The following is a 7,928-nucleotide window of genomic DNA, read 5'->3' on the forward strand; positions in this document are numbered from 1 at the left end:
AATAAATAAAGCATACAATTCCATGGGTTCTGGTATATCCACAGACTTGTGCAACCATTGCCATGACCCATTTTAGCATTTTCATCATCCCAAACAGAAACCTCTCCCCTCAGCCAGCCCTCTCTCCACTCCCCATCCCCCCAGCTCCAGGAAACCACCATCCGCTTTCTGTTTCTGTATTTGCTTGTTCTGGACATTTCATACAAATGGAATCGCACACCATGTGGGCTTTTGTGTCTGGCTTCTTTCACTCAGCAACATGTTCTCAAGGTCTGCCCTTGTGGCACCTGTCAGAACCGCATTCCTTTTGATGGCTGAATAATAGTCCATTGTCTGGAGAGACCACGCTTTGTTTATTCATTCATCTGTTGATGGCTACTTGGGTTGTTTCCATTTTTTGGATATTGAGAACAGTGCTGCTATGAACATTTGTTTACACATGAGGACGTGGAGGCGGAGGCAGCCACCTGGGCTAGGTCCCTAACCAGGGCACGCTGCAGCCGGCTGTCTGCCTCACAGTCCCATGTGCCTCTGCCTCCCACCGCCCATCTCAGAGGCCCAGGGCCGCAGCAGGTGAGGTGGAGGGGGCTGCACTTGTTTCCATGGGGTTCTTTCTGGGACTTACAGTCAGGGCTCCTGGATGTGCATCTTGGCTCCATTCCTTCCTGGGGGACCTTGGGCAGCACACGTAAGCCTCAGCCTCAGTTTCTCCAGTAGACAAATGATGAGTCTATTAAGGGCTGTGTACTGAGGACAGAATGAGAATGAAGAAAGCCAGAGGGGCCTGAGAGAGGTGATCAGGAGGAGGAAGGCGGGGAGAGAAAGAGAGAGGGAGGGAGAGCGAACCTGAGTGCCTGCCCCACCCGACTCCCGACCTCCGTGAGTAGAGGGCTGAAGCTTTCCCCTCCTCCCACAACCGTTTACCCAGCTCTGGGGGTAATTGCTATCATTTCAAGGCTGGGTAATGCCAGCAGATTAGAGAGGGAAAGGCTCCCTCGGGTTCAGCCGGCACATTAGGCACAGTTATAAATGTCAGCGCTGACGGCTCGTCAAGAGCCCCAGGATGGGGGCACAAGCTCCCCACTGTCCTCAGGCCCAGCCCTTCCCCCTCCTCTGGGCTAGAACCTGAGTGTAGGGTACTGCACTCCCCACAGCTCACCCTCCACCATCAGCCCCCTCCTGTTCACCTCTGCTCAGTGTTCAGACCCTGCTTCTGCTGCCTGGTGTGCACCCTCGGGCAAGGCTCTGAGCCTCAACTGCAAAATGGGCAGCAACAACAGCACGTGCTCCATCAGCCGCCCTTGGCACTGTGGGCCCTGGTCATCCTCCCAGCAATACTGAGGGAGATGATCTGGGACCCCATTCGTCAGGAGGTGAAGAGAGATGAGGCCCCAGCCTGCGCCTCCATTTCCCCATCTGCAAAATGTGGAGGTTGGGTAAGAAGAGGAGACCCCTGAGTGCACTTCCAGACTTCACGGTCTCTGCCTCTGTCCTGAGGGTTGTGTGGCAGAAACCCCGGGCGTCAGGCAGGACAGGGGGAGGCAGTGGGGAGAGAGGTTGAAAGAAGGCTTCCCCACAGTGGGCTGCTCTGCCTCCACCGGCCTCCTGAGGCTGCCAGGAGTGTTTTTCTCCTGTGGGGAAAGCCTGTGGGGTCCCTTCCTCAGGGCCTTTGCCAAGCCCAAAGGAGGTGCCATTAGTCTCTTGGGGAGCTCTAAGGGTCTGAGTCTCTAGAGCACATGCAGGGGTCCCCTATGCGTGTGAGAAAAGGCTTTGGGTCCCTAGGGAGGAGACCAGGCATGGGACAACCTGTCCTTCCCACCTTTCTTCCCCTCCCTTCCCTATTCCCAGCGCTATATCATGAACATTTGCAAACATGAGAAAAGCTGAAAGGATAATACAGAGAACACCTTTGCAGCCACCACCTACAACTGTACAGTCTGCCCCCTGCCCCTCTGCCCCTTCATCTGTCCATCAAATTTTTGATGTATTGCAAAATAAGTTGCAGATGGACACCGCACCCCGAGACAGGCTAGCATGCACATCACTCACTGGAGTTCAGTATTTGTTAACTGTTTTTTTTAGGGTGAAATTTATACATAATGAAATGGACAAATTTTAAGGGTAGCAATCAATGCATCTTGACAAATGCACACACATGTGAGGCTCAAGCTCTTCGAGACAGAGGGTATCACCGTTGCCTGGAAAGTTCACCCTTGCTCCTTCCAGTCCCTAGAAACAGCTGCTGTCTTTTTTTTTCCCAACATCGCTTGGCTTTGCCTGTTCTAGACATTCATGTAAATAGAGCCATACAGTATGTTTTTTTGTTTTTGTTTTTGGTGGGGGAGGGGGGCGTGGTTTCTTTTGCTAAGCATGTTTATTTTGAGATTCATCCATGTTTTCTTGTGTATTGGTAGTCCATTCCTTTTTATTGCAAAGTAGTAAGCCACTGCATGAATAGAGCCTGCTCATTTACCCGTGGATCTGTTGACCCTTTGAGTTGTTTCCAGTTCGAGGCTGTTATGCATAAAACTGTTGTGAACATTTGTGTGTGAATCTTTGTGTGGACATGTTTGCATTTCTCTTGCATAAATGCCTAGAAGTAGAATTACTGGTCTTCCTCCTTTTATGGGATTAAAAAAGAAAAAGAAAGAATGAAAGAGAGACACAGAGACGGAAAGAAAAGAGAGAAGAAGAAAGTAAAGGAAAAGCAAAAAGCATAGGTAACCAGATTGCAGAAACTTTGAACAATAACCATCATCGCTCCAAAGAAACCGCCACCCCAGAGTTCTTGACAGGCTATGGAGGAAGGCTTGGCATTGAGACAGACTTAGTGCAAATCTTGCTTTGCCACTTGTAAACTGTGTGACCCTAGGGAAGTTTCTTAACCTCTCTGAGCTTTAGTTCTTCCTCTGTAAACTGAGAACAAGGAGATCAGCCAGTTTACAGTTGTTAGGGGGAATTCCCCAAGAGGAAGGCTGTAGAAGCCCTGGCCAGAACTTGGTCTGCAGTGGATCATGGCTAACATGAGCCCCTCTCCCTACCTATTTGTCTTGCAAGGTCCAAGGTCTGATGTCGTCTCAGTGAAGCTTTTCCTGAAAATCTAGTTAAAAATGAAAAGTGCCAACACTCACAGGAGACTTTCCATGAACTGGCATGTCTCTGAGTACTCTGCAAGTATTAGCTCATTTAATTCTTGCAACAAGCCCCCAAAATAGCTTTATTATCATCATATCTATTTTGTAGGCACAGAGAGATTCAATGATTTGCCTAAAGTCACACAGCAAGTTAAGTGATGAAGCTTGGTATGGCTGATCTCTGTGGATTTGCCTTTCCTGGACTTTTTTTTTTTTCTTTCTTTTTTTGAGACAGAGTCTTGCTCTGTTGCCCAGGCTGGAGTGCAGCAGCTTGATCTTGGCTCACTGCAGCATCTGCCTCCAAGGTTCAAGCAATTCTCGTGCCTCAGCCTCCCAAGTAGCTGGGATTACAGGCACACACCATCATGCCTGGCTAATTTTTATATTTTTAGTAGAGACAGGGTTTCACCATGTTACAGGCCAGGCTGGTCTCAAACTCCTGACCTCAAGTGATCCACCCGCCTCAGCCTCCCAAAGTGCTGGGATTACACGTGTGAGCCACCGTGCCCAGCCCCTTTTCCTGGACATTTTATATCAATGGAATCTACCAACTTTTTTCACCATGCATTGAGTTTCCCAGATCCATCCATATGGTGCCCATGTTGTAGCATGTACCAGAACTTCCTTTTTTTGATTAATTAATGTTCCGTTGCCTAGATACACACCATTGTGTTTATCCCTTCGTCTTTTGATGGACATTGGGTTATTTCCACCTTTTAGTGAATGTGGTTAATGCTGCTATGGACATCTGTGTGCAAGTTTTGGTTTGAATACCTGTCTTTAATTCTTCTGGGCATGTACCCAGAAGTAGGGTTGTTGGGCCAGATGGAAAGCTGTGTGTAACCTCTTTTTTTTTTTTTTTTTTTGATTCCAAGTCCCCAGGAGGGCTTTATTTTTTCTTTTCAACATCCTGTTCTGCGGCTTCCTTGGCTCTTTTTGCCCGTATGCCGAAGAGCCGGGCGTTGGCACGGGCCATACGGAGACTAGCGAAGGCTTTGAAATTCTTCTCTTCCTCAGTGATCACTCGAGCTTTCTCCTTCTTATAGACATTCCGGATGGGCATGACCGGTCCGGTCAGCTGGGTGGCCAGTATCATTTCTTCAGCAGAACTGTCTCCCTTCTTGGGGGCCGAGGGCTTCCTGGGGAAGAGGATGAGTTTGGAGCGGTACTCCTTCAGCCGCTACACGTTGGCCTGCAGGGACTCCGTGGACTTGTTCCGCCTCCTCGGATCCATAGAAATGCCGATGGTCCGGGCCACCTTCTTGAGAATGCCGGCCACCCTGAGCTCCTCCAGGCTGAAGCCGCGGCCGGCGCGCACCTTCGTGTGGTACCGAACCGTGGGGCAGCGCACGATGGGCCGGATGGGCCCCGACGCGGGGCGCGGGGCGATGCGGCGCGCCTTGGCTTGCCGGGCCTTAAGTCTGCGGATCTTCCGGGCCGGCTGGTTGAACCACGTGGCCACGCGCCGCTGCCAGTCCTTGTGGAAGTGGGGCTTCAAGACCATGCCATTCCGGCTGGGCGCCATGGCTGCCTACGGCCCTGCGGCTCCTGCGCAGGAAAACAGCCGAGCGGAAAGGCCTGTAACCTCTTGAGGAACTGCCACACTGTGGGTTGTTTTCGAGCACTCTTGGGGTTGTAGCTGAAGACATGGATGATTGAGTGGAAGATGGTTTTGCAACGCCCGTGGGTGTCTTAGAGAAACTAGAACAAGATAAAACCAGCGTCACTAAACTTTCACAGTCGCTCCCTTGCCAAGCCAAGCCTCCCTCCCACACCTGGTCATCTTCTTGGGGCTACCTGGGCTCTTTACTGAGCTTCCTTCTCCTTCATCCCTGACCTCCTGGGGCACCTTCCTCCAGCAGGGCAGTCCTCTGAGGTTGACCCTGCACGGTCCCTTCTGGGGACCGGGTTCCAGCACTCCTCCTGGCTGAATCCCACATGCAGCCAGGCTAGAGGGCTTTGCAAGTGGCAGGGGAACACCTCGATGCCCAGTTCTCGGGACCCTGCCTTACCTCCCATGCTAAGGGCATCAGGAGCTCGGGCAGCATCCATACCCCACCTCACCTCCCTCCCATGGTCCATGGGGTCACCAGGAAGGCCAGGCCTGGGAGCACCAGTGGGGAGGCACCCTTCGCAGTGAACCTGAAAGTTTATTATCCAGTCCACACACACACAACCTTTGCTGTGGGCAAGGTACTGTTCACAGGCTGGGGACACAGTACTTGTCCTCATTGAGAAGGTCCCCAAGGCCCAGCTACATAATTTCCAGGGCCTGGTGCAGAATGACACTGTAGGGCCCCTTGTTCAAAAATGTAAAAGATTTTGAAGGTAGGGATAGCAGGGGCCCTTCTACCTGCACAGGTCCCAGCCCACGAAGCTGTGTGTGGGCACATTCTAGAACAGCACTAATGCCCTGTACATGGGGAGTGGGTCATTAGGCCTGAGCCACCCATGGGCCCTGGGTGAACTCAGGCGCAAGAAGTGACTTTGGAAAACATCCGTCCATTTCCCACTTTAGCACTGGAAACACCAGTGCCGAGAGAGGGGCTCTCAGCCTGCTCAGGGCTCAGGCGACCAGTGACCAGCACCCGCAACCTGCATCGGAGCCTGAGCGTTGCACTGCACCCCCTCCTCACCCTCCCTGCTTTGGAGAGGGTGCAGGCTGTGCAGGAGTGGAGGTCTGGATGAACTCAGGTGTGGACGTGTGTTGGGAAGACACTGCAAGGCCTGGCCCTGCCAGCAAGGTAAGGAAGAGAGGATGATGTGTGTCCCCACCCTGGGCCGGGAGGAGCCCCTGACAGCCTCACACATGGCTGAAAACCATTTAGAGAATTGACACTCTGACCTCAGCATCCTCTCAGTCCACAAAGATTGATTCCTGGGGACCATGCCGTTCTGTCTCTGGCTGGATTTTTCTTTTTTGAATTGAGGTAAAATACACGCCACATGAAATGTATCGTTTTAACCATCCCCCCTCTGCAGCCCCTGGCAACCGTCAATCTGCTTTTTGTCCCCACGGATTTGTCTTTTCTGGACATTGCATCCAAATGGACTCCTATAGCATCTGGCTGGGTTTCAAATGATCATGGCTTCCATTTGTTGAACGCTGATAATCCCTGTGTCAGCATATGCTGGGCGCTTCTATCCGCATTATCTCAGCTCATCCGCACAACAGCCTAACAGCTGGAACGTCTCACAGAGGGGACAACTGCTCTCAGAGAAGCCATTCACACAGCAGCTGGCAGTCCCCAAGCCCTCTGACCTCAAGGACCTCAAAGACTCTGGCGTGGCAGAGTCGAGCCGGCCATGTCAGGGAAAGAGCCGGACTCATCTTTGTGTCCAAAATAATATGAGCAGTCACAGGGGAGCTCTGAGGGGCTCAACACCCTCATGTTCAGATGCAGAGAGGCCAAATGGTGGCAATGCCTGAGGCCTTGCCGGGAGGCAGTAGCAGAGCTGGGCAAGTAGGTGAAGAGTCTGGGGGGCTCCAGCCCCCCTCCAGCAGTCAGCCCCCAGTCTCTATCTCAGCACCCCCTGGGGAAGGCCCAGGGTAGAGCTGACTCTCCACCCGCAGCCAAGGGAGGAGCCTGGCACCTCCTTCATTTCCTCTCCTCATTTAAAGAATTACCACCCCTGAGGGGTGTTTGCTTTTTGAGAGAGAGAGAGAGAGAGAGAGAGAGAAGAGAAAAGAGAGATTCATCTGCACAGCTTGCGTACCCCATGGATGGCAGGAGTTAATAAGAGAGTCTTCTCCGCAATTAATACCCTTGTTTGGTCACAGGATGGGAGCATCGCCGTCCTCTGTTGATCTGCCTGGAAGACCAAACTCACCACCCAAAGCGGAACTCCCCTGGGGACTTTTTGTTCCCAGCATTCCATGGCAGCTGCAGAAACGGAACACAGCTTGCTCCTCCAGGGACCCGGCCAAGTGCCTTGGGTGGACAGGCCCAGGGATGCAGCAGGACAGCCAGGCCTGGGGGTCTGTGCAGGGAGGGGCAGCAGCTGAGCCCAAGATGGTGCCATTCAGGGCCCAATAACAGGTAAAGTATTATTAGTGAGGGTGCCAGGAATGAGAGCACTCATTGTGGGTGGCGTCGCAAAGTCAGAAAAGGATAAACCAGATGAATTCTCAGGTGCTCACTTGGCGTGGGAGGCCTGGGTTGAACTCACACACATAGGTGGATACAAAAACACATGTGTGGGTAGGTGGCTCTGCTCACTGAGAGGGCCACAAGCAGCGTCCCCCCAGCAGCCATGAGCACAGTGCCCGCCCAGATCTTGGCCTCTCATGCTGTCCTCCACCAGGCTCCTTGGAGGAAGCGTCTGGAATCCTGTGTTGCACCATGAAATCAGGTGGCCTCAAAGAAGGGTTGGGACGTGTCACAGATATCCAGAAGCCACCCTGAATTGGCAAAATTGGGATGCTGTGAGCATCAACATAAACAATCGTAATAACAGACTGTAACCCAAAGAAGGAATAGGAAAGCATAAGTCCTTGCAGATATAAGCAAATGAATGAATCAATTGAACATGTGGTGAGCAATGGAATAATGGCATAATCTCAAAAATACTTATTCATGACAAAGTGGAAAATAGTACCTTTGCACTGGAGAAGCCTGATAGACATCATCTAATCGAGTAAGCCCTCCCCTGGGTGCCATTTCCCTGGCAACACCTGTGCTCTCCCGCGCTGGGGCTTTGCTCACCTGTGCGTCACCTGACATGCCCTCCTCTCTGCTCTCGGCTATTAAAATCCTACCTATGATTCACACCTGGCTCCAAGGCCACACCCTC

At 52.1% G+C, this 7,928-nt stretch overlaps 1 pseudogene; it reads right to left on the bottom strand.

Annotated features, from left to right (window-relative positions):
• Positions 1 to 4,009: 4,009 nt before the first annotated feature.
• Positions 4,010 to 4,709, bottom strand: LOC101127239 (large ribosomal subunit protein eL13-like; annotated as a pseudogene).
• Positions 4,710 to 7,928: the final 3,219 nt, after the last annotated feature.

The sequence above is a fragment of the Gorilla gorilla genome, chromosome 4 (assembly GCF_029281585.2).
Source record: "Gorilla gorilla gorilla isolate KB3781 chromosome 4, NHGRI_mGorGor1-v2.1_pri, whole genome shotgun sequence".
Lineage (NCBI taxonomy): Eukaryota > Metazoa > Chordata > Mammalia > Primates > Hominidae > Gorilla > Gorilla gorilla.